Raw genomic sequence first — 26,903 nt, 5'->3', positions numbered from 1 at the left:
GAATAATCCAATCCACAATATGCTAGTGCTGAACTATATACAGTGGTTTTATTTACAATATTATACATACAGTCCAAGTAAGCACTGGTAGAATCCAAATTCTTAGGCAGACTAACAAAGTGCTTCGCAAGACATCCAAACTATGAGAGTGGTACTGTACAGACAGAGTACACAGAATATATACTCTGAAGCACCAATCACATCAAATGCTGACTCACTGTGACTCCTATGAGTATGATGCAATCCTGATCTGGTGACATGTCACATTACACTACTTCTGTCACTTCTGGATCAAGATGATCTAACTGACTCACAGTATCTTAGCTGTCATCTTGCCAGCAATACAAAACAATATGCTTAAACAGTTCTACGTTTCAATGGGATCCCCAAAGAGAAGAATGAGGATTTAAAAGAACTTTTGGCGGTTTCCTTGGCCCCATTAATGGATTATAAACAAGAAGATTTAATAAAAGAGATGGCTGTGGCTTATAGGACTTATCCGGACTTTATAAAGAAAAACAAACTCCCAGGGGAAACCTATCTAAAATTCATGAAATGATCTACCAGAGAACTGGTGCTAAAGTCAACAATGGGAAAATCCTTAAAAATCAAGAATGAAGACGTAAAAAATTTGAAAGATATCCCTTTCGAAGTTATAAAATGAAGGAAACTCTACAGGATGCTTACTCTCACTCTGCAAAAAAGGGAATACCATATAGATGGCTATTCCCGGAAGGGCTGAGCTTCAATTACCAGGACAAAAAAATATAAAATTGACTCTGTTCCAAAAGCAGAAAACCCAAGAAGAAAGGTCTCTAGAACTAAGACAATAGTACTAAAGGCAGTAATTGTGTTAAGCTATCAAATGTGTACTATCATAATTGAACCAAATCTTGAGAAAACATGTAATATTAGGTTAAAAGGCATTATTTTTTCAACTACTCAGATTGTGATATGTATTAGACTTCTCCCTTTCCCCAAATCCAGTAGATCAAATAGATTAGAATGGTAGAATTCCTTCCCCTTTCCAGTAGTTATATGTATTCGATCTCCTTTACCCATCACCCATAGTTATAGTGTTAGGGTATTAGTATTCCTTCCCTCATCCCATAATTGTAGTGTGTAGAAAATGCAAAAAAATAAAAAATTCCCCTTCGGGGGGGCCAAAAAAAAAAGAAGGGTGTCAAGAATATTGAGGAGGTTTCTCGGGGGTGTGTGTGTGGTTTCATATGTTGATCCTAAATCTGAATGAGAGCTGTACTTGGGGATCCTATTTGGGTGGAAAGATGGCATATAAATGTTTTAAATAAACAGCAAGAAAGAAGTGCTTGCTTGTGAAAATGTGGGCTTGACAACCACATCCTCTATTTCTTTGCCTGTGAGACAACTTACATAGTAGCAGAAATGACTTCTTCCTTCTCTCTTTGTTTCTTTCATGCTTGAAATGGATTTGCCTGCAAAGGTTCTGCACATTTTCACCTGAGAGGCTCTAGCTGCACATCCAGAAGTATGGGCCCAAATGCTATCCCACATTAATGTGGGAATTCCCAGTACTTGGAGGGACCGCTGCACTGGTTCAGCCATTCTGTCTGTGGAGTTAATCAGCTTTTGCTGCTGCCTTTCAGTGTCTGATTCTAGACTGCATTGTCACTGGAGCCCTGGTATGAAGTACTGATTGTCATGATTTGATATTATTATCCAGGCAAGAGAGAATAAATGCAATTTCCAAGGGAACCGAAGCAACTAGGAAACAGAGGGAACATTACAAGACTTATGAATTCCCAAGCTCAGTGGAAAATAATTGGAAATAGCTGGAAATTGGTGTTGCAGGGATTGTAATATATGTGTGGAGGAACTGATGATGGTTGTTTTGACATGGACAGAGCACTAGCTGCTTGGATTTAAATGTACAGAGATTCCAAGGCTCTGCAGGGGTGAGGGACATATTAAGATGATCTGCCCCCAGAGCCAGATGGATCCCAATGGCTTTCTGATGGCTCTAGGGCATTTTCATATTGACATGGTTGGTGCTTTAATGCCCTGGTTGATCACTGGAAAGAGGCAATGACCCAGGCAACTGACATGATCGTTCCCATGTGCCCTCTCTCAGGTGTTAGAGCCCAGGTAGCCCCTTGGTTAAGAACATAAGAACATAAGAGACGCCAATGTTGGATCAGGCCAAAGGCCCATCCAGTCCAACACTCTGTGTCACACAGTGGCCAGAAATACCAGTGCCATCAGGAGGTCCACCAGTGGGGCCAGGGTAGATCTTAAACCCAACAGTAGCTTTCTCGAAGTCTATCATCTACTTCATGCCAGGGGCACCTTGCCCCCCAGAGGGACCAGATAATTGTGGTGATGGTGTAACGGTGCATAGATGGCAATGATGGCGTAATAGTGGTGTAGGGGAGGGGCTGTAGGTGATGAAAAGACAAGGGAGATAGCTAGAGCAACAGTGGAGGAAGACATGGGCCAAATCCAATAGGACATGGGCAAATGCTCATTTTAAAGCTTACTCTGTGGTGGGGACAGTGGCAAAGAAACAACAGTTTTCTGTATGGTTGCCAGGTCCCAGCAGGGGTTCCATCAGTTTTCAGGGCTTCTTCTCCCCACTGGCCAGCTGGCCAGCAGGGGAACCCCCACCCCCAAACACTGACATTGCTGAGCGATGTCCCTGATGCAATGGCATCACCCAGAAGTGATGTCATCATGTTGGGGACATAGCATGGCGACACTCTGGTTTGAGGGCAGAACTCTATGGTTTAAAGCCGGTTTTACCATAGAGTTTTGCCCAAAAACCAGAGCATCACCACATGATGTCCCTGACATGATGCCATCACTTCTGGGTGACATCATTGCCTCAGGGACATCCCAGAACACCCCCAAATCCCCTGGCTGATATAACGAGGGGACCTGGCAGCCCAACTTTTCTGCCACCATTGCATCTGCACAGTGTAGGCCTGTGGAGCTGTTCCATGTGGTCAGAGGCCTGTTGGGATCTGGCCTGCAGGAGGAGGTGGATTGCTCAGTGGCCTGCTATGACCATTGTGTTCAGCACTTTGCAGATTAAATTTCTTGCACCTGTTCTGATGGGACTGGGTGGTGCCAGGGTGCTGACTTGACTGTGTGGAATACTTTTCAATTTATTCAGTCTGAGGATGTGGACATTTGAGTTTGAGGCCTACCATCTGCTTGTATGACTTTTGCCCTTCCCAGTTACTGAGATCTTTTTTTTGGGGGGTGGGGAAGCTGGCTGACTGGATTCGAGAAGTAATTAATGCTTCCTAAAGAGAGAGGGTGGTCACCCCAACCTTGAAACAGGCTGTGGTGCATCTGCTTCTAAAGACACCCTCCCTTGACTCAGGAGATCTCAATAATTATTGACTGGTCTCAAATATTCCATTTTTGAGTGTGGTGATTGATTCAGAGACATTATTGTGTGGTGGTTCCAGTCCTACCTGGAGGGTAGGTTTCAGAAGGTGGTGCTGGGAGATTGCTTTTTAGCCCCTTGGCCTTTGGCTTACGATGTTCCACAGGGTTCCATCTTTCCCCTGTGTTCTTTAACATCCACCTAAAACCACTTGGTGAAGTCACCAAGAGGGCTGGGCTGGGCTGTCACCAATCGGCAGATGGCACTCAACTCTGTCTTGGACTTCCAACTGATCCCAGGTAGGCTGTAGAAACCCTGAACAAGTGCCCAGAGACAGTTTTAGAGTGGGTGTGGGCTAGTAGACTGAAGCTGAATCTTGACAAGATGGAAGTGCTACTGGTGGACAGAAGGTCTGTCCCAGGATTTAAGGTGTCACCCATTCTGGATGGGGTTGCACTTCCCTTGAAGGAACAGGTCCATAGTCTGGTGGGACTCTTGGGTCCTGTCCTACTGTTGGAAAAGCAGGTGGCAACTGTGGCCAAGAGTACTTTTTACCAATTGGTTAGCCAGCTGTGGCCTTTCCTGGGCATAAAAGATCTGGCCACTGACATGCCCTGGTTACATCTAGATTAGATTACTGCAATGTGCTCTACATGGGGCTGCCCTTGAAAAGTGTTCCGAAACTTCAGTTGGTACAGCATGCTGCAGCCAGGATGTTGACTGAAGTGGGTCATAGGAATCATACTCCAGTCTTGGCTCACCTGCACCAGATACCAGTTTGTTTCTGGGCACAATTCAAGGTGCTGGTCTTGACCTTCAAAGCCCTATATCATTTGGGACCAACATACCTGAAGGTCTGCCTAATCCCTTATGAGCCTACCTGACAATTACTGTAATCTTTGGAGGACCTGTTTTGGGTGTCCCTCAACGTCTGAGATTAGGTGAGTGGCAACCCAGCAGAAGACCTTCTCAGACATGGCCCCAAAGCTCTGACATTCTCACCCATGGGAGATTCGTCTGTTGCTGCCTTCTGCCAGAGACTGAACACTTTTTTGTTTTGCTTCATTTGGCATTTTCTCAGTGATCTCTCCTTCCTAACCAAAGTTTTAGGTTTTGTATGCATTTAAGTGTATTTTAACTCGGTTTGGAACTATTTTCAAAGTTCTTATAATAAATGGTTAGCTGCCTTCATAGATCTTGTAAAGGCAGAAAGGAGGGATAATTTATTTGTAAACAAATAAATAAAATAACCTTTAAGGCTACCTCACAGGGTTGTTATGAGGTTAAACAGAGGAAGGGAAAAATATGTGGTTCTTTGAGCTCTTTTGATGAATGGTGGGATAAAAATGTCTAGGTAGGTGCATTTTTCAACTTTGGATGTTGATCTTTTCTAGCACCATCATCAATATATTAGATGCAGGGTTTACAGCCCCAAGTGGAATTTTGGATTGTCAGGAGTTATAGGTGATAATACATTAATGGCTAGTGGGATTTTAAAAGAATAATAGAAGTAGCTAGCTGTAAGGATTTGTCTGTATTTTCCTGATGTGTCCGGGCTTCAGCCTGAAATGACTTTGGTGACTTGGGTGACTCTGAACAATTCAAACCAATCAGTCGTCCCTGTGAGTGAGCAATCCAGCAGTCATAAAATGGAAACTGGTATTCACCAGGACTTTCAGGTCTTATGTCTAATCAGGAGTGCAATCAAAAGTCACATGGTGGCACTTAATTTATCACATTCTGAAATGACACGATTATGTACCCAAAGCAGGACCAGAATCCTTCATTGTTCTTTTATTCCTGAACTGCATACAGAGAGCTATATGCACACTGTTTATGTATGCTTGCAGACAAATATGGCAGAGTAGGGGGGGCTCTACTGGTAGTAGGAGCTCCTTTGCATATTAGGCCACACACCCCCAGTGTAGCCAATCCTCCAGGAGCTTACAGAGCTCTTCTCACTGGGGCTACTGTAAGCTCTTGGAGGATTGGCTACACTAGGGGTGTGTGGCCTAATATGCAAAGGAGCTCCTGCTACCAGTAGAGCCCTGGGGGGTGAAATAAAAACACAGAGACAATGGCTTGACCTCCTAGTAATAGGTAGGCTTTGCCAGCCATCCCACCCACCCTGCAGAGGAAGCTACTAGTACATACTGACAGGCAGGTAGACGGGGCTGTAAGTGGACACCCAAGCTATACCATCCACTGCCATAGGCAGCCTGTCTGCCCTGCAGAAAGGCCAATGGGGCTTTTTGCTTGCTTGATTGGTTGACTGCTTTTACAGTGCCATCCTAAGCAGACTTAACCATTTGAAGCCCATTGACACAAGAGGGTATAACTCTGCATAGGACAACACCATAATTCGCTCTATCTAGGGCTACCCTAGAAAATGTTTCAGAGACTGCAAGCTGTCCAGAATGCAGCTGCCAGGTTGCTGCCTGGAACATCCAGGTCAGCTCATATTACGCCAGTTCTGTGGCAGCTGCGCTGGCTACCAATTAATCTCCAGATCCAGTTCAAGATGTTGGTGTTAACCTTTAAAGTCCTTAATGGTCAGAGACCCTCATACCTATGGGACCACCTCTCCCATTACACCCCCCCATGCTTCCTTTGGTCATCCTTTATGGGCCTCTTGCAGGCGCCCCAGGATGGCTTGGTTAGCTGTCACCAGGGGAAGGGCTTTCTCAGTTGTGGCTCCTACCCTGTGGAATGCACTCTTGGATGACATCCATGCTCTACCAGTCTTGTTTAGTTTCTGTAGGACATACAAGGCCAAATCGCTTAGGTTGGCTTTTGGAGGGTAATCCACATGTCTGGGTTGTTCTTGTTAGTTGTATGGTGCTAGCCACATATTTTAATAGTAACATTTTACTGTTAATATTTTATATTTATTATCTGTTTTATGTTGTTTTTATCTTATTTATATGATTTGAATGTTGTACGTTGCCGCAAGACCCTTTGGGTGAGCGGTGACTAAAAAAATCTAATAAATAAATCAACTGCGAGACAATAATGCTCAAAATACTAATCAGGTCGATTCAGTTGGGCTTACTCTTAGGAAAGTGTCCTAAAACTCCGGTCACACTAGGGGGAAAGGCACGGCTGAAGTGCGGCTTTTTAGAGCCGCATCAAAAGAGAAGCGCGGCTGCGGGATCAGACAGATCCCCCCAGCCGCCACGCAGTTCCTCCCTGGCATGATCAGACGCCGGGGGGAAGCCACGGACCGGAGAGCGAAGTGAGCCCGCTGCACATGCGTGTGCATGTATTTTGGCAGGATCTCGCATGCTGCGGGAGAGACGGTCACGTCGGCAATCAGACGCCTGCCCATGCTGCGCAGCAGCCGGTAGGTAGTGCTGTTTTGCTACTACCTTTTTGAGCTGTGTCTTTGCCCAGAAGGGATGGATCGGGGACGGGTGTGCGCCGCTTTCCAGATATTGCTGTATGATCGTACCCACTTGATGCGCCCCCGATTTGTCCCTCCTGTGGGGCAAATCCTCCCGTGTGACCGGGGCCAACGGTTTACAGCATTGATGTACTTATTGCACTGCACAGATAGTGTCCAAGGCTAAAGTTTCATCTTCTCTCATGGTAAACACAGACAAACACACACACACACACACACACACGATGTAAGGCTTTAGCATTACAGAAGGATCAGATTAGCTCTCTATAAGACTGACACCTACTGGTGCGGGATCTTAGATCCCTTACTGTCTGTAGTTCCAAGTAAAAGTGCTAAGCACTGCAGCCACCCGTTTCGTTAATATGCCACCCTCCATTCTATTAGCCTTGGTAGGGGGAATGGATGGGCAAACACTCCTCTGCATGAGTAAAGAAAGTGTGTATGGGTGAGGGTAAGAGGGAGGGGGGAAAGGTTTAGGCTCACTCACCCACATGCTCAATTATGATATCAGTTGTAAATTACACCCCTCCCTGTTTGATGATCCTAGGAAAGAGGAGACTAGTTGCCCCGCACACCAGTGGATGCCTTCCTGTGTCCTCTCTTTGCAAGTGAGAATAATTACCCATCAAAATGGGGGTGCTTTCTTCTATCTTTCTGAAAATTTGGGAAAGATAGTTCCAGTGGGTGAGGGGGGCATTGGCTGGGATTTGCATCCCAAAGGAAGGGTACCACTCCCAGAAATGTATTTCACACTGAAACCAATGGGGGGGGGGAAATAACACCCTTGTAGACTGATTTCCTTATTTAACTAGTTTTATTTTCATATTAAATATCCAATTCAAGAGTTTTTTTTAAATGACATACTACAACCTCCTCTCCAAATGTTACAGTATAAGATTGCTACCCAAGTAAATGTGCAATATGATAAAGGCTGGCTGCGTTTCTTTTATAGAATTCTAGTTGCTTGGAGATGCTCCTCAGAGGCACAGAGCAGCTGCTACACCTTAGCTACTTCTCTAACGTTGCATACTTGTGCAGTCCATGTAGGGATGATGAGTGAATATTCCCTATTTCATTTCTTTCTACATTCACTTACATTTTTTGTTGGTTCTTTGCTTTTCACTGCTGCATTGTGCTTCATTTCTGGTGTTCATGCACATTGCTGGGTTTTTATGCACCATTTAGTGGGCATTTATATCACAATGTACATTATCTGTACATTGTATATCTGTACAATTTTGACTTATTGATGCACAAACACTGAAGGGAAGAGTCGGGCTTCCCCCAGGTATTGTCTCCAAGAAAAAGAAGGGGGGGAGTCATCTTAAATGTGTATACAATTTACGTATGGTAAGAAAAGACGCTTTTTGTTTGTAACCTTTTTAAAGCATTGTCTTCCTTTTGGGTAAATAAAGTAACAGTGAGAAATACATACATTTTATATGGAAAAGACAGTGTAAGGGAACAGATAACATCATGAAAATAAAGAATCATAAGTTTGAGCAAGGGAGGAAAGTTGGTTCCATCTTTGTGCTGGTTGTAAGAGATACAGGTTGGTTTACTGTTTGTCCTCTGTTGCAGGTATTTACCCTAGACATGGACAGATAATCTGCTAAACTGGGATGGGAGGCTAGGAACATCTTTGTGCTGACAGCCTGAAATCTGGGCTGAACTTCTGTTCCTCCTCTGTTGCAGGTGTTTAACCGGGGCATGAACAGAGGATCTTCTAAGCAGGACGGTTTTGCTGGGATCATCATTATGCTGGCTGTATGAAACATGGGCTAAACTACAGTTCCTCTTCTGTTGCAGGTATTCAGCAAAATGTGGACAGATGATCTTCTAAACCGGTGAGGGAGTCTGGGAACATCATTGTGCTGACTGCCTGAAATCTGGGGTGAACTTCTGTTCCTCCTCTGTTACAGGTATTTAGCCTGAGAGTACCCAGAGGAATGAGCTAATCACCTGTGGCATAATTGAACCAAATTACTGAAATCAGCACCAGCCGAGGATGCTGGAACATCACATTGTACACGTTTTTGTTTGTTTGTTTAAGTTGTATTTTTGCATTTACTCTGCCAGTTGCTTTGAGTCCCCAGAGAGGGAGAAAAGCGGGGTATAAATGCCTAAGATTTGCACAAGGGAGAGGCCAAATGGAGATGAGAATTTTGGGGTCAAGACGGATGAGGCATTCATGATCATCCCTCATCCCATGGGTGAGAAACTGAGTTCCCCATAGAAGCCATGAATGCAAAGCTTGAATCATTTAGCTTGTGGGCCCTGTTCCTGTGGAAAGATTTTCTTGTGCCAAACTGGAGAAAAGCCAGGACTTTGGTTTTTGGATCTCATGGGGTAGCTACATAGTAACGTATGTGAAAATATACTGGAGCACTCTGGGAGAGAGAATGTAAGGGCCTTGTTTTCCTTCCAAGCACTCTGTAGAAACCCAATGAAGAATTAATAATGAATTGCACTCTCAACAGCTTTGTTCGCTGTAGGAGAAAATCCTGCAAAATCAAAGGTAAGAAAAAAATTATAGCCTCCTGAGATGACAAGGGAGACCTGGCAGTCAGACAGCAGGAAAACTACACTAACTGACAGTGAAAGACAGCTCCAAAGTCACCGGAACACCTGTCTGCATCGAGCCACCTGTCACATTAGTGAAAAATATATTCGGTATCAGCTACCTGCATCACATAATTGCTACAGAGACAACAGTTCTACATGTAATCTAACACAGAGGAGTTAAAAGCAAATAGTAAGCAAAATGCCAGTCGATTTCTTAAGGGCAGCTTCTGTCGGAAATTGCTCTGGCTTCAAGAGCGGTCAAACGTGGTTGCAGCCACATGTGGGTAACGGTTCTCACATGGCTTCCTCTGGCATCAAAGGTGCCTTTGGGCACTCCAAAGACTCATCAACAGAGGACACACCCATCTGCGTGAGTCATGTTTGCTTCTCCCACCAGATCCCTCTCCCTCCTCTGTGGGGAGCACCTGTACATAGTGACTCAGTGAGGACAAAAAAACCTGTATGTATTATGCAAACTAAGTACATTTGAATGATTTCTCATACTTTGCATAAATTATTTCACTTCCCCCCTGTTTAGCAGGATACAGTCTTGCTGTGCCAGTAATGGGATAGAGTTTCAGGGCACTGAAGGCCAATGAAAATATTATTCAGTCGCTACTGTGGCTTCTCAGGTTTTTCTACACATTTTCAGTGTATCTTTACAACCCTGGGGGCTAGAGGTTTAATTTATTTTTTTAAAGCATGCTGGATTTTGCAGTCAATATGGAGGCTTCACGGCACTCTTGTAGAGTTTTTTTGGTTATGTTCAGAGCAAGGAAACGTATGAGTGGTAGGCCCATTGTGGGGGAAGGCAGGTGAAATTTTAGCAAGTGATGAAGAGAGAGCAGAACTGCTCAATTCCTGCTTTACCTCAGTCTTCACTTGCAAGGGAAATGGTGCTCACCCTGGCAAAAACAGAACACACAAGCAGGGAAGGGAGTTGCAGCCTAGGATAGGCATGGGGGTAGTACATAACTACCTAGTTTCTCAAAACAAAATTAAGTCCTCAGAGCCAGATGAATTGCATCTGAGGTTACTAAGGGAACTTGCTGATATAATTGCAGAGCCTCTGTCCATTTTTTTTTTTAAAGAATCCTTGAAGAACAGGTGAGGAGCCTGTTCTGGAGGCGGGCAAATGTCATCCCCATTGGCTCCAGTTGCCCTCAGTCTGGCTTCCAGTAATCTTTTTAAAGAACTCTCTGATCTGTCCACTTAAGCCAGCTGCTGTAATTGGTATTGGCCTCTCGCTTGGACATGTTCCTTTGATAAGATGTATCAGGTTCATATTGCATCACCGAACTTGTGCAATCCACAACTTGTTTCTCCCCCCCGCCCCCAAGTGCAACCTGAACCTCCATATTAAAGTTCCTAGTCTGAATTGCTCACATGACTCTCGAGTAACTAAAATGCCCCATTAATTGCAGAGGGACAGGGTCAGGCTATGTGTTACTGATCCAACATTGGCATCTCTTATGTTCTTAAGAAGGATGTTGACAGTGCTTTTTTGTTTTTGTTTTAAAGAGGTTATTGGAACTCTCAAGAGGGAAATGGAGTTTTCGATCTCGTATACACAGAACACATGAACTTTTAAACATTTTTTAAAGAATTTTGTCGAAGAGGTTCTGGAACTCCATTCCCCAGAAAAAAAAGCCATCGATGTGGACAAGCTGGAACAGGTCCAGAGGAGGGCAATTAAGATGGTGACTGAGTCCTGAAGAGCAAGTCCTATGAGGAAAATCTGAAGGAGCCAGGAGAGGAGATGACTGAGAGGTGAGATAGACCCCTGCTCTATGCCCAGAGGAAGGCAAAAACCCTCCAGGGTGCCTGGGACAATCTGGCCTGAAGGAAAATTCCTTCCTGACCCCTAAGTGGTGATCACCGGGCTCTACTGGTAGCAGGAGCTCCTTTGCATATTAGGCCACACACCCCTAGTGTAGGCAATCCTCCAAGAGCTTACAGTAGCCCCAGTAAGAAGAGCTCTGTAAGCTCTTGGAGGATTGGCTACACTAGGGGTGTGTGGCCTAATATGCAAAGGAGCTCCTGCTACCAGTAGAGCCCGGTGATCACCACTTTGGGGTCAGGAAGGAATTTTCCTTCAGGCCAGATTGTCCCAGGCACCCTGGAGGGTTTTTGCCTTCCTCTGGGCATAGAGCAGGGGTCACTGGTAGAATCGGGGAGTCTGGGAGGTAGTTGTGACTTTCTTGTGTTGTGCAAAGGGTTGGACCAGATGACCCTTGAGGTCACTTCCAGCTCTATGTTTCTATGTTTATTTTTAATAAAGCATTGATCACAAGCAAACCAGGCGCTCAAAGCCATAATTCTTTGTTTAAAGTGACTTACGCCACCCTGGACAGAAGTAATATCTTCAACATGTGTGTTTTAACTTTTTATTTTGTGATTATTTTTTTGGTCATGTTTCTGGAGTTGGTTGTGAAAAGGCAAAGCGGAGACCTAGCAAGCGGCTATTGACTTCCTCCAAGACGTCTGCTTCGTTGAACAAGCACATGTCAATAGATCGATGCCGCACGAGTAAGCCCGTGACTCTGTGGGAAGTCTGTGACAGCAAACCATCTTCTGAAAATAAATAAGGGAACTATTCATCTGGAATTAACTCTGGACCTTAAAGAATAAATATTTTTAAACAAAAACATTTAGAACAAAACAATAGAAGCACTCATATAGCAACTTATATAGAACGTGACTGAATCGGATTCCCAGTAACCGTCTGCTTTGGATCAATTCAGGTACAACCATTGGAGTAGAAGCTTTGGATGTTCTGCAAAAATATAGCAGAGCAGGGAGGCTGGTGAAGGGATGGGGTAGGAAGATCAGTTGATAGCTGAGATATACTTTTGTCCCATTTTGCACATCTACAAGGTCTCTCTCTGTTGCTCCAGTAAGTAGAACAAAGCCTCGAGACAAGGGAAAGGACAGGCCACTGCTTGTTTGTGCCCTGAGCTCCCTTTGCTCAAAGTGTCGTACGTTGTCTTCAGCAACCTCTGCTGGCAAACCCTGAAATTAAAGCATTCATCATTCTGCGCAGAAGCTGAAAACCTTCTGAACACTGCTTTAGAAGACTGAAACTGGGTTTTGAGAAAATGAGACTTTTTTTTTTAAAAGGAAAAGATTATTTCTCTTATTGGACAACATTCGAATGGTTGCTTTCAAAGAAACCCTCCAGGGCAGCGACAGGATTCTCTGAGGCTGAACTTCTGCCCTCTGTTTTTTACCCCCATATGGACTCTTGCAAGCAAGGGGGTTACTGCTAAAATCAATGAGGTTATATACTGGAGGAACTGGGAAGCCCCTGGTTAATTTGACCTTACATGAGCAACAGTGGTTGGATTTCAAGGCCTCTTGTGAATTGGCAGACAGTGCTTTCTCACATGGGGGAACGGCAATATTTCCTTCTGGAAGTAGCTCCTTGTGCCCAGTAAGATATTGCTGTAGGGGGGTCCCCAACCTTTGATGACCTTTCAATGGATGAGGGTTAGGGATACCAGCCTCCAAGCATCCTGGATCCCCCAGAATCACAGCTCCAGACTGTAGAGATCAGCTCCCCTGGAGGAAATGGATGCTTTGGAGGGTGGATTCTATGGAATTGTACCCCACTGATGTCCCATCCCCAAATCTCCAGCAGCTTCCCAACCTGGTTCTGGCAACCTTACCCCCCCATATCCCCCCCATAGCCAGGGGGACCTGAGAATCCTATGTGGGGGTAGCCAGTAGAAAGACACCTGTACAGAAATAGAGCATTGTCCCAATTCCAGCACTGGGCCAAGTGCTCTGTATCATAAAGCAGAGATGTATTCTTGTGTTGTCTGGGCTTGAATCTGTGCAGGTCTTGACAAATGGCTAGTGAGGATGGTTTGAGGGCAGTGGGAGGCGCAAGGGAGAGTGGAAAGGTTCAGGAAACATGAGTCTTGAGGAGAAGCTTGGGGGAAGGGGGCTAGCATGTAGAATAAGAACCTCAAGGGGCTGTGACTGTGGCTTAGTGCAGAAAGCCACATGTTCAATCACTGGCTACTGCATTTAACAGAGTCAGGTAGTAGGTGATGTGAAAGGGACCTACCTGGGACCCTGGAGAGCTGCTGCCTGTCAGAGTAGATAGTGTTGAACCTAATCGACCAAGGGTCTGACCCAGTATAAGATGGTTTCATGTGTTCATGTATCATCATGATAAATCATAGGCCTATCAACTGATGTTAATGGAGGATGGTTATCGGGAAAAGCTAAGTGGAACCTCCGTGTACAGAAAGAAGTCTCTCCGAATACTTGATGCTGAGAACAAACAGGAGGAGAAAGCCCATCTGTTGGCTGCTATTGGAAGGAGAATCAAGTCTGATCCAGCAAGGCAGCCCTTTTGTTCTCTTCTTTGCACACGATAATGAAACTTTCTATTTTGGCTTCATTGGATGCAAATTGACTGTGTAAAATTAGCTTCTAAATATCATCTCCCTTTTTTAAAAAAAAATGATATTTTTGCCATTTAGTTCATTTTGTAAACTTTTTTTAAAAACTTCTTTCACAAAAGCAGTTAAGAAATCCAGGATATACACACAGGAATGATATTTCCTCCTCCTCTTCAGCCAGCAGAAATGGAATGTTATTGGTGTTCTATTTGATCTGGGGGTCTGTGAGAAAGGGCCCCGTCTCCCAAGTGAAAGGTCTGTGACAAAACAGGGAAACTCGTTTGATATTCTTTCCCACTCCCTTCACTTTGAGCGGAAGCTCGTTCTGACTTTGTGGTATCTGCAGAGATGAGAAACCTAACAACACCTGTCAACAGCCATTAACAACTGTCTCTGGCAGTGTCTTTAAAAGAGACACCGGTTTTTAGTCCTTTATGTAATGAACATATTTACGACCTGTATGTTTATTGGAGATGCCAGCACTTGTTAGAAACACCATATATAAAGTAACTGTGATGTGTTGGAGAACAATGTTTCAGACCCTCTCATTTGTGGAAATGATGGAGGGGAGAATAGTCAATGTTGCAAGACACCAGTCATAAATTAATAGGGCCTGATTCGTATTTACAGTCCCTTCTCCAATAACCTTCATACCAAAAGACATGCTATTAATATTTCCTATCCAGACTGACCCTTGAAGACATGTAGGAGAATACTTGGATGTAATCCCCCCTCCCAGAAGCCAGCCTGCTAGGGTTGCCAACTGTGACTTACCTCGCTGGCGGGGGACTCCTGGGGGATCCCGGCATGTGTGCGCATGCGCAAAGTGCGCGCGCGCTGCATTAGCATCACAGGGCAATGACGTCATGACGCCGGGCACACTGGGGGCGGGGCCATGACCATACAAGGGAAAACCATAGAGTTTTCCCTTGTATGGCCGTGGCCCCGCCCCCAGCGTGCCCGGCGTCATGACGTCACTGCCCTGTGACGCGCACGCCGGGGCGGGGTTCCCCCCGGGGCCCGATTCCCCGGCGTCTGGGAACGGGCCTCTGGGGCGGGGGATTTTCCGCCCCCCGGGGGGATTTGGCAGCCCTACAGCCTGCTCATCCCTGTTAGGTACTGTCATGTGACCTCAGTGATGGTGGAAAGTGCTGTCAAGTTGCAGGTGACTCATGACAGCCCTTTAGGGTTTTCAAGGCAAGAGAATAACAGAGGTGGTTTGCTGTTGCCTGTCCCTGTATAGCTACCCTGGACTTCCTTGGTGGTCTCCCATCTAAATACTAACCGGGGCAGACCCTGCTTAGCTTCCGAGATCTAATGAGACTGGGCTAGCCTGGGCCATCCAGGCCAGGGTGTGTGACCTCAGAGGGGACATTCATTTAGAAGAATAAGGATGTGTGGTTGAGTCACAACCAACTCATGGTGACCCCAACCTGGAGTGTTGAAAGTAGGGATGCCAGCCTCCAGGCAGGATCAATTTTCCTGGAGAAAATGGAAACTTTGGAGGGTGGACTCTATGGCATTGTACCCCAGAGGTCCCTATTCTCACCAGGCTCCATCCCCAAATCTCCAGGAGTTTCCCAACCTGGATCTGACTACCCCCCATCCCTCACCCGTGCCTGGGGGGACCTGGCAACCCTAGTTCAAGGCAGCAGATGAGCAGAGGTGGTTTGCCATTTCCTTCCTCCATGTAGCAACCCCAGTCTTCCTTGGAGGTCTCCTATCCAAATACTAACCATGGTCAACCCCGTTTAGTTCCCATGCCCTAACAAGCTCGGGCCACACTGAGCTATTCCGGCTGCCGCATTAATTTAACCCCTCGAATAACATTCTATCTAGATTTCTTTTGGGTTATCATTATTCTCTTGTCCATAGCTACTTTCTGATGTCACCTTTGCATTCCTTTTACAATACTTGCTGGTCTTTTTCAAATGCTGGCGACAGGCCCACTTCTCCGAGGACAAGAATGGCATCAGGCCTCTCTGAGCTGTTTTCTCTCCTGCCCTTTTTCTGTGGGGAAACCTGTGAGCTGTTTTTACTCTTGCTAGGAAAAACTTCTATGTTTCCTACAGCAGGGGTGTAAAACAAAAATGTCTTTTAAGATGAACACAAGAGAAAATGTAACACATAGCCTGACCCTGTCCCTCTGCAATTAATGGGGCATTTTAGTTACTCGAGAGTCATGTGAGCAATTCAGACTAGGAACTTTAATATGGAGGTTCAGGTTGCACTTGGGGGCGGGGGGGAGAAACAAGTTGTGGATTGCACAAGTTCGGTGATGCAATATGAACCTGATACATCTTATCAAAGGAACATGTCCAAGCGAGAGGCCAATACCAATTACAGCAGCTGGCTTAAGTGGACAGATCAGAGAGTTCTTTAAAAAGATTACTGGAAGCCAGACTGAGGGCAACTGGAGCCAATGTGTTGAGAATGTGGCACAGATGCTTCAAGTCCCAGTGAATGTTTTACAGGCATTTGAGGAAGGCCTTAACATGAAAGGCAGTTCATTAGGATGCTATGACTCCACCCCTGATACCTGCATCAAAACTCTGCAAGCTGTAACATGACAGAGAAAGCCCATCCCATGGAGAAGCTTCTGGAAAACCATTTCATTCTTTCTTTCTTTAACTGCAGCTGATAATCAATGGATGGGGGGGGGAGAGAACCCTGCCCTATCAATTCCCCTTCTCCATGATGTCAATGGACATTTTCAATGAGAGGCTATGCTCTAGTACTAAACATTTTTAAAATCTGATGACAAGCAGGGCTCACTCTCACTTAGTTTGGATGTCATGTTCGTCAATGATCAGGCGATGGTTTGGCAATCAGAGTGGACTTGCATGCTCCTTCCCCTCCCTTTCTGTCTTGCCTCTTAGGGGCTAATTACATGATCCATCAGGACCTGTTATGTATGGAGCTTCAAGTTGTTTTTCTTTTTTTTAACTCACTTACTAGGCAAGAGAGCAGAGGATTTTTAAGCCTTCCTAATACAACGTATTAGGGTTGCCAGTCCCCAGGTCCCAGTGAGGGTTTCCCCACTTTTTGGGTCTTCTGCCCACTGCCAGCCAGTTGGCCAGCAGGGGAAACCCCATCCCCAAACAGCCACATCTGGGCGTGACATCCCCAATGTGATGGTGTCACCCGGAAGGGATGTTGTCATGTCAGGGATGTCGCACACAATGCTGTGGTGGAGGGCAAAACTCTATGGTAAATTTGGCCGAAAACCATAGAATTTTGTCCTTAAACCAGAGCATCACCAACGCGGTGATGTCACCTCTGGGTGACATCATTGCATTAGTGACATCCTGGAATGCCCCCCAAGTCCCCCGGCCAAAAAGTAGCAGGTGTGGACCTGGAGATTCTGGGGTTCTAGGCAAAAGTCAAGGATGGAGCCTTGCCAGGGCCAAGCAAGGGGTGGCCCATGTCTCAAGTGAGGCAGGCAGGAGCCAGCTACTCAATCCCTCAATGAGCCAGCTGCTGGACCCCTGGACAGAGTGGGTGCAAATAGCTTTTGCCACAAGCAGGTGGCCTGAGCCCCAAACAGGCCAAGTGGGAGTGGCAACAGCAGAAGCCTGCTCCTTCCCTCCCCCCAAAGGGAATGCAGCCACGGGTAGTTGGGGCCCTCATGAGGCCTGGGTATGCTACCCCTGTTGTCCATTGCTTAAGACCCTGAAAGCAGGCTGTAAATATAAATATAAAATATATTTGGCTTGTTGTAAAAATGCATGTGTACTTCTGTCGGCACATGTGCATTTTCATAATGAGACTAACAGTGCTCATCTGATCCTATTTTAATTTTTTTTTAATGGGCAGAGAGAGGACTTAAAAGCCCATTCAGGGCTGGCCCTATCACTAGGCCTGCTAGTATCTCACCTAGGGCGGAGATACTAGCAGGGCGCCAATTCCCTGCCACCACCCTCACCAAAAGCCCTCACCCTGCCCAAAGCCGCCTGCTGTTCCTTTCGCCGCAGTCATGGCGCGGCGGCAGCACGCATGCCGCTCTGCGCCGGCCTCCATGCGCCCGTGCCAGCTCCTGGGGAGCGCTCAGTCGACTGCCCGGAAGGGGGCGTGAAGCCTCCGGAGCCCGCCTGCCCACCCCCTTCCCACGTACAAAAGCGCCCTGGGTGCAGTGAGTTGAAGCGGACAGAGATGGGGCCGCCGGTGGTGGGGCACTTGCAGGGCTCGCTGGCACTGCTGACCGAGTAGGCTGAGTTCAAACTCTTCTTCTGCCACTGCCCCTAACCCTGGACCAGGGCCACTCCCACCCACCCCCGCCCCCGAGTTCCGTGGCCTCACCAGGAAGCAGCTGGCCACTTTTCTTGAGCTCCGCTTTTCTGCAGCGGTTCAAGGAAGAACCATCTGAGAAATGTAAAAGGGAGGCACAGAAAATAGTGAAGGAAACCGGAGGGAGGGAGGGAGGGAGGGAGAGAGGCTCGCCCCTGCCTGGCTTGCCCAGCACCATTGGTGGTGCCTGCTGCCAATCCCAGCTGCTGCCGCCGGGCCGCTTCCTGGTTGTAGACCGCGGGAAGGGCTTGGGTCAAGCGGTGGCTCTGGCTCAGAAAGACCCCTGGGTGGGTGGGCAGGCAGGAGGCAGCAGTGGGAAATGGAGCCCTCTCTCGGCCGGCCCTGCTGCTGAGATCCAGCTGGGAGGTCTCCAGGCCCCACTGGGAGGTTGGCATCTGAGGGGGGCGCCACGAGGCAGCCTGGCCTAGGGTGCAGAAACCCCTCAGGCCAGCCCTGCTCCCATTCATGGTTAACAATTTAATTGTGGCTTCAATCTCAGATGGCCATAGCTGATCAGCAACCAGGGAAGGGAGGAGTTTGCAAGACCAGTGGGTCTGGAGATCAGGGAGTGGGCGATCAGGACCCAGGCTGTGAGAAAATGCCTTTGTTTTTTCTCTGCAGTGTGATTAGGGATGTATGAAGAAGTATTTTTCTCTATTGACATTTATAATGCATGGTCCAAGAGATCATTTTCATCCTGACACTTTTGTTCGGCACGTAGCCCACGTCCATATGTTTCTTTCATGGTGACTTTATATCATTTTTACATTACATGGAGAGAGAAAATTTGTTGTAACTTTTAATGGCAACATTAAATTTTAAATACATTTTGTTAAGGTGGTCAGAAGAAAGGGAGAGCCACCATTTTTCACGTGGAATCAGAGCTGTCATAAAATTTGGTAACAACTTCCTTTGCAGTTGCAATCTGAGAACAGACAGCAGAGGGATTCAGTGTTGTCTGTTCAGCAACACACTACCCAGTCATGACCGACATTGACTTTCTGGATGTGATAGTGCAATCTGAATTAGACTTCAATAGACTAAGGGCCAAATTAGACAAAGCAGAGCCAGCTGAAATTAAATCAATCGAAAACAGAGGTCCTGTATCTGCCCTGGGGGGATGTTAGGATGGGGATCCAACTCCCAGCTCTTGATGGTGTGCCACTGATTTCAATGCCAGCAGTCAAGAGTTTGGCTGTGGATCTGGATGCCTCACTTTCGATGGTGGCCCAGAACACAAAGGTTGCTAGACTGGGTTTTTCCATCTACGCCAGGCAGTGCCGGATTTACGCATAAGCTAAATAAGCTACAGCTTAGGGCCTCGCAATCTGCTGGGGCCGCAAATAAAAACACAATATAAAAAATGATTTCAAATATTAAAAAGGCATATATATTTTAAATTTTTCTGAGACCAGCTGATGTAATTTAAAACAGTAGGGGGGCCCTGGGTTTTGTATAGCTTAGGGCCTCAACAAGTCTAAATCCGGCCCTGACGCCAGGTCAGGCAACTGGTTCCCTTCTCTTCCCCTGACTTAGCTGCAGTGATCCATGCAACAGTCACCTCCAGCCTACACTTTTGTGATTCACTCTGTGCAGGGCTACCCTTGATGCTGACCCAGAAACTCCAGCTGGTCCAAAAAGCAGTGGTGTGTGTTCTCACAGGAACACCTTCAAAAGCATACATCCAACCAGTGCTCTGAAGCTAAACAGTCCAAATTTTGCACTCAAAAATTTGAATTCTACACCATTTGTCAATTAAACCATAGCCTACATAGATTTTCAAGCCCAGATATTAGGGCAAGAAACTTGGACTCATCCACAGGCTGCATTTTCCCAGAGATACCAGGCTGGGCTGTTTGTTCTTGGGTTGCTTCCCTTCGCAATACCATTTTGTTCATCTTTTAGTATTTCTTTCCATAACCACCAGATTTTGTCCTTAAGAAAAGTTCACAGAGTTGTCATTGTCCAATGTATCCATTTCTTTTTGTAAATTTAAAAGATAGGAGGTGACACACACACAAAAAGCTCTGCTCTACCTGCCATGCCTTTGGATCATCTCCATGTTCAGATGAACTTCTGAGTTACAGTGCCGTCCTAAACCGAGCCGCCCCCTTCTAAGTCCACTGAAGTCAGTTGGTTTAGATGGATGTAAAAGCACTTAGGATTGCACCGCTGAAGTATCAGCTTTAGATCTGCTTGCCACTTGCACTCACCTCATCTCGTTATCTTTGGAACAGCTGCAGTTTCTTGCCCCTGTGACTCCAGACTGAAAGCATTAAAGACTTTAGCTGTATCTTTGGTATGCTTTTAAGAGATTAGATGTATTCATTCACAATCTCCAAAGCTTGTGGGGGGAAGGGAAGGGGCAGCGTGTGAGGAGAAGGCTGCTGGACGTGGTTGAGAGATCTGATGAGCGGACCACCTGCTCATGGCACCCTCGTCCTCGAGACATTTGAGCCCATGAATTCAGAGACTGCATTCGCCGGCTTTGAACTAATCTTCCAAGTCTGGCAGCCTTGTCCAAAGGAATGTGACCTCTGGAATAGAGACACATCCCAAATACTTTGGCAGGGCGAGTGAAGAGACATTTGAGCAACAGCAAAATGCTGAGTGAAAAAGAAAGCATCAAGAAGCTCCTTCTTACACCGGACATACATGTTAAACATGAATGCCTTACGGGATGCCGCGGCTGAGATGTGGGTGTCGTGGTCCTACCAGTAAGGTTCTTGCCATGAGGCAGGATAAAGTTGGGCAAGGTAATGGGGAAGGGGAAGGGAGTCATTCAAGGAATTGCTCTGGGGTGATTGTGACGCTGGTGGATAGGGGACGGGTTTGGCAATAAACATATTTTGCAGTGGGAAGTCAGGTTAAGTTACAGCCTCATGATCCAAGGTCCTAGTCCAAGAGAGCTACCCAAGTCTGGCAGGGCTCAGAATCTTCTTGAAGGCACAGAAGGGGATTAGGAATGTTCACTGTTAACCCTTGTAATAAATCCCTTAGTGTAGACTAGACACTTCAGTACAGCCGGTCTTTGAGCTTGCACAAAATGAACAGGGGATATTTTCATGTAGGACATCAACAAATCAAAACATATTCTTGGACTGTCTAAAAAAATGACATGAATGACATGGAAAATTGATAATTACCTAGTTGTTCATCATTCATTTTTTTTGTACGTCACAAGAATGGTAAATAACACGAACAAAATTAATCTGGGATTGTCAACATTTATCCATGCACTCCATGGATGTAGTTTCAAAGTGCCCACTAGGGGATGCTGTGTCCTCCTGAACCCAGGATGTATTACAGTTGGTAGTGGGCTATTCCCCCTCTTCAAAGGAGGTTCCCTCAGACAGGCTCAGCAAGCTGCCAGGTCCTGACAACTATCCTACACCTGGGCTCGCCCGTTTGAATGACCTCCTTAGCATGAGTTCAGTTTCCCTGATTTCCCTGTGGTTTAGCTCACCTGTTTGAGTTATGCACTTTTACAGCACAGTTGGAGCCTGGATTATTTTAGGATGGTCTGCATTGCCCTAATATAATGTGCATATGTTTATTAAAACATTTCCATCCTACATTTCCCCTGGCTCACAATACCTAATTAAAAAACATCCAAATAACAATAAAAATCCAATTCACTCCTGACCTAATAAAATGCCTGCAACTTATACTCAATTAAAAGCTCTTGTGAATAAAATAGTATTATAGAGCCTCCTGAAGGTGCCAAGGACAGCAGCCCCACCTGGAACCCATTCCATAAAATGGGAACAACACAGAGAAAGCACAGACCTTTGTTGATGCCTTTAATGAGGGAACACCCAGAAGGTGCCAAGTTTAATAACGTAGCTGCAATGTACAGGAAGAGATGCTCTTTTGATATGTGGGTCCTAGGCCATAAATTTCCATAACTTGATGGCAAAGGACTTGTGGCAATATGCAATTAATGCTGGCCTCCCATCCTATCACTAGTGGGTTCTACCATTTCTTCATGTACCCAGCAGATGTTGTCTTTTGGTGTTCAAATCCCTATGCTATTGCTAGGCCCATCCTCATGTATCACAGGCTTTGGGGTACTGGAAACTTAAAACCCTATACTGGGAGATAAGAGGGATTTCTTTCTATTCAAAACTGTCACAGAGCTACATCAAGACCTTTCCAGGGGTCTGGGTCTACCGAGAACCATGAGTGGAGAAGTATAGATCATAACTTCTCATACATAAGAGCTTACATGTTACATAAGTGAGGAAGCATGAAAAGTAGGGTGGTGTGCACTACAAAAAAAAGTGTGCTTAGAAGGTTCTCAGTATCATTTCATGTTTAGATTTCATATTGGTCTTTTAAAAAAAGCAAGTCAACAAACCCAGGTCGTCTGGCTGGCTCGATCGATTCAGTAGTTATGGCTTCAAAAGAAAAGTAAGCTCTTATTTCAGTTAGGCGATGGCAAATGCACTGGAGAATTGCCACAAATAACATTGATGGTACTTTTGTCTGCATTGCAAAGCATGGATGAGTAAGAAGGAAGCTTTCTGTCCCATCAGTTGCTTGTGAGCATCTGATGAGATTGTTCAGATGTGCAGCATCCAGGCCAGGCCAGATAAGAATGGGTATTGGAATCATCCTTTTAAATTACTGCTTGACTCTTGCAAGAGAGAGAGAGAGAGAGAAAGAACTGTGTCTAGAACTGTGTCCGTTGCCTCTGTTGTCTGGGACACATCCAAAAGAAATTCATCCTGACACATTGTGAAATGGGAATCAATATTATTTGATCTTGTGTGATTCACTGAAGACTTTGGTCAATTAGCTGTTACAGATGCTGTTTTTCATCCCTGCACATCTTGGGACTCGGCCACCGCTCCTTTGTGTTTAGGAAGCTGTAGAAGCTCCACATGTGTGTCTATTAGTGGGATCATTTTCCCTGTTTTGCTCAGCTTAACTGATGAGGCTTTGCAGCTTCAAAACACTGTGGGTGCTCACGTTAACTTATCACGAAGTTTAGATTTACAGTGTACTGAAGAAGGTGAAAAGCCTTAAATTACCACATTTGATGGAACTGCATCGTAAACATCTGCTCATATGACAGTCCCTAAACGGCTGGGCTTATGCAGCTCTTGTTAACTTGATTTGAGACTCTACTCAGAACATTTTCCTTTCAAACTAGTGGTTTACATTTGAAACCCTTTCTAAATAGTGGAGAGGCATTGCACCCTACAGTGGTATATAGAAGATGTTTTATGTAAGCAGTAAAAAGAAAACAGCTACCCGAGACAGAAGATGGCAAAAAGTGGAATCAGAATGGAACTTTTGTGGGGAAAAAATATTTCTAGATCTCCAAGGCATTTTTACTGTGGTTTTTTTTTAAGCATACCCCTTTTTAAAGGCACCGAAGACGTTGCAACATGTAGGGGGAAACTCTATGCAGTAAACACGAAGGTAAAATCCATAGTAGAATTCTACCAAGATGAAAAACCCAAGTAAATCCCAGTGAGGGCCTGTCTGGCCCTCTATGTTTGACTACAGGGAGTTGGGTTTTTTTAAACTCTTTGTAGGATTTGTTTGTGGGTTTTGTGGCCCTTAGATACGATGCTGCCCCATAGATGTGTTCTCTTTGTAAAGGGCTGCTATGTGAGATCCCAGTTTGGCCTTGTGCTTATTGTGTGAGACTGACAGCGAGCAGCAATTGTGGTGCTGGTGGACACTTTACTTCTGTGCTGTTGACCAAACTTGAAATGACTTCACAGAACTTTTACTTGACCTCCATGGGGCTTTTTCAGGCAGGGAGAATTCTTCAGTGGGAAGGGTCTGCATCAGTGTCCAAACTGAATCTTAACCCCATGCAGTTCTTATTTATGAAAAGAAAATGCTAGAAAGATCTAAGGTAACATATGATCTCACCAGGCTTTCATTTATGTCTGACTATTAAAAGTTAGCCTAAGAGGAAACAAAGCAATGGTTACATGGCTGTAAGAAGTAGCTGGCTGCTGAAATCAATAACCCTTTAGAAAGCAGAGCATGTTGATTGTTAAATGTGCAGAAGCCACTGTCAATGTCAAGTATGGCCATACCTGAATATAGACTTCAAAGGAGATATTAGATTCTCATGATTTTTGTGTGGCTTCATGCATTCCATGGACATGCATTGGATGTAAGGGTAGATGGGGGGGTGGAACCACATAGAATTATGAGGATTTGAACTTGGTTTCCTATTTCTGAGGATTTGGGTAGGGGTAAAATATTTACTGTTGAACATTTATAAGGTACATTGTTGATCCTGCTAGACCTGACATATCTTGACCCAAGAAATGCTGTACAAGGAAGAACAGAGTTTTCTTGAAACAGGTAGGAATCATTTCTATAATTATTTACATTTCAATCCCACCATTCCTTCAAGTATCTCTGGGTAGCTTATATCATTCTCCTCTCTTCCATTTTATCCTGTCTCAAACTTTGCGAGATAGAGTAGGCTTAGAAAGAACGAATGACCCACAAAGCCCTTGAGAGTGTGGTGGTTGCTGGAACCCATCTTTAAGCAGCCACATGGAGATCAAACCCTGTTTGATGGAATTAAAGCAGTGACTTAACCCCTACATCACTATGCTGCTTGATGATGGAATGTGTTCCCTTACAACATTCAATCTTTTTCATGGCACAACCAGGGCTTTGTTTTTGGCAAAAGAGGTGCTGGAACTCTCAAGAGGGAAATTAAGTTTTCAATCTGTATACTGAAAACTCCTGAACTTCCAAACATTTTAAAAAGAATTTTGTCAAAGAGGTTCTGGAACTCTGTTCCGGCATGGTCCCCCAGAAAAAAAGCCCTGGTCACAGCCCACAATCTCTAAGGAAGATGCTGAGGTTGTTTATTCGTTTGTTCTAGATTCAAAGTGAAACTCTGTATTTCCTAGCTAATCAACAGTCAGCATAGTAATTAAATCTTATATTTAAAAATAATCTGATCACTCTAGGTCTGATTAAACCAAACATAATATAGATACACAGAATACTGGCATGCCCCACAGAAATCAATCCTATATAAGCATACTTGTCATTCCTAAACTGGCTTTTAGGGGAAAAGGTTGTTTCAAAATGTCTTACCCAGAGTGGGGGGGGGAGTGAGAAAAGTAGGAAATCAGATTTTTACCCGAGAACCTAAATGCAAACTCTTAGGCCTACTGGGTCAAAATGCCCTAAATAGTGAGTTAAAGTTGAAATGTGTAATAAGAGCACTAGCTAAGTTTCAAACCAGGGCGACACTGCCCCAAATCCAAGGAGCCTCAGGCTGCCCCAGCTGCAACTGACTAAAAAATAAATAAATTAGAATAGCAATGATGATACAGATCAGCCATTTAAAATAAACCTATTTTAAACTAAAAGATGGTTGTCTTGTGTCTTCTTTTGGTGAGTGGTGGTGGTACAAACAATTTCCCATTGTGATACAATATTTTGATGTAGAGAAAGTTGCTCAAAGTTTATTGAGTTGCAAAATGACTGTTCAGAAATTGTTTTCCAATTTGTTATCTCAACAGCAGGGGGGGAAATGCCACACATTCTAAAGTGATTGCATGTAGAGGAGACAATGTAAACAGGGAACAACATTTTACTAACTGGAAGAGGAAAGAATTGGGAAAGTGGGAGCCAGCTGAATAAGACCTGGGCTAAGCATTTGTCCTTCTCTTTCTGCGGGTAATTAAAAAACCTGGGCATAGCCAGTGATTCCAAACCTAAGAGCAAGAAGCAAGGGGATCATGGTCCTGACTCCCTACTCTTAGCCTGTGACTCCATTTGTGTTGTACCAGCAGAACCATCACCAGCTTATGTCCTGCTTAAAGCTTATATTGGGGTGTATATGGGTTGCCAATCCTCAGCAGGGGAGCAAAATGGAGCAGAGGCTTCAAAATTAGCATCAGTGACACTATGATGCCACTCCCAGTTTCAAAACAGAAGTGACATCATGGTGTTGTGCAACATTCTAGAAATTTCCCAAATCTCTCCCCCCGCCCTCATTTTGCTCCTGCTGCTACATAGGGTGGCAGCAGGGGCATGGATATTTGGGCTGTAGGATACCCATCATAGCAGGCAATCTGACATCCCTCAGGTATATACGTCTTTGAAAATTGTAATTCGTGAGCAACTTTGAGTTCCCAGTGTGGGAAGAAAGTGAGATAAATAGGCTCTAAACAAATAAATCAACCCCTTACCACTTGACATTGGCTGCCTATGCATGTTCTTCAGAAGTTTGATGTTCAGTGTCTTATTCTTAAGATTTATAATTGTTTTTGCATATATACAGAATTCATACTTCATACTGAGAATCTGTTAGTGTTATGTATCATGATGATAATTTAACCTGTTCTAAAACTAGATGATTGGTTGACCCCCTTTTCATCTATTGAAAAAAGTTTTGTTCATATTTGAAGGACACAAGTTCTACTTCCAGTCTCAAAACATTTGTCCTAAAGTTACCACGGACAATTTCAAACATCTATTGGGTGAAATATACTTATGAACTATACACTTCCAGACAGGTAACCTGAGGACTGAGAAGGGAAAAAGTTGTTAAAGTAACCAATTTTCTAAAAGAAAGTCGAGTGTGTTTGTAAGAGAAAAAGAATAGACCTTTCCTGAGCCTTAAAGTAAAGCACATTTTTAAGGAAGTCACAGAAATCTTAGGTACATATTGTCACAGTTATAGCCAGAAAAATAGCAAAACACTGTGTACAGAAACAAAGCTAGCCTGGCTTTCCAGCTAAAGATGACAAAAAGGCAGTTCAGAAACCCAGAGTAGTATAGCCTTGGAGAGGACTATGAAGGAGAACTATGAAAACAAAGAAATAACATGAGTATTTAAACTTTCATAGAATAGAAGCTGTGT

This window comes from Gekko japonicus, unplaced genomic scaffold, assembly GCF_001447785.1.
Source record: "Gekko japonicus isolate JY-2015 unplaced genomic scaffold, Gekko_japonicus_V1.1 scaffold272, whole genome shotgun sequence".
NCBI lineage: Eukaryota > Metazoa > Chordata > Lepidosauria > Squamata > Gekkonidae > Gekko > Gekko japonicus.
This window is presented reverse-complemented; position numbering follows the sequence as displayed.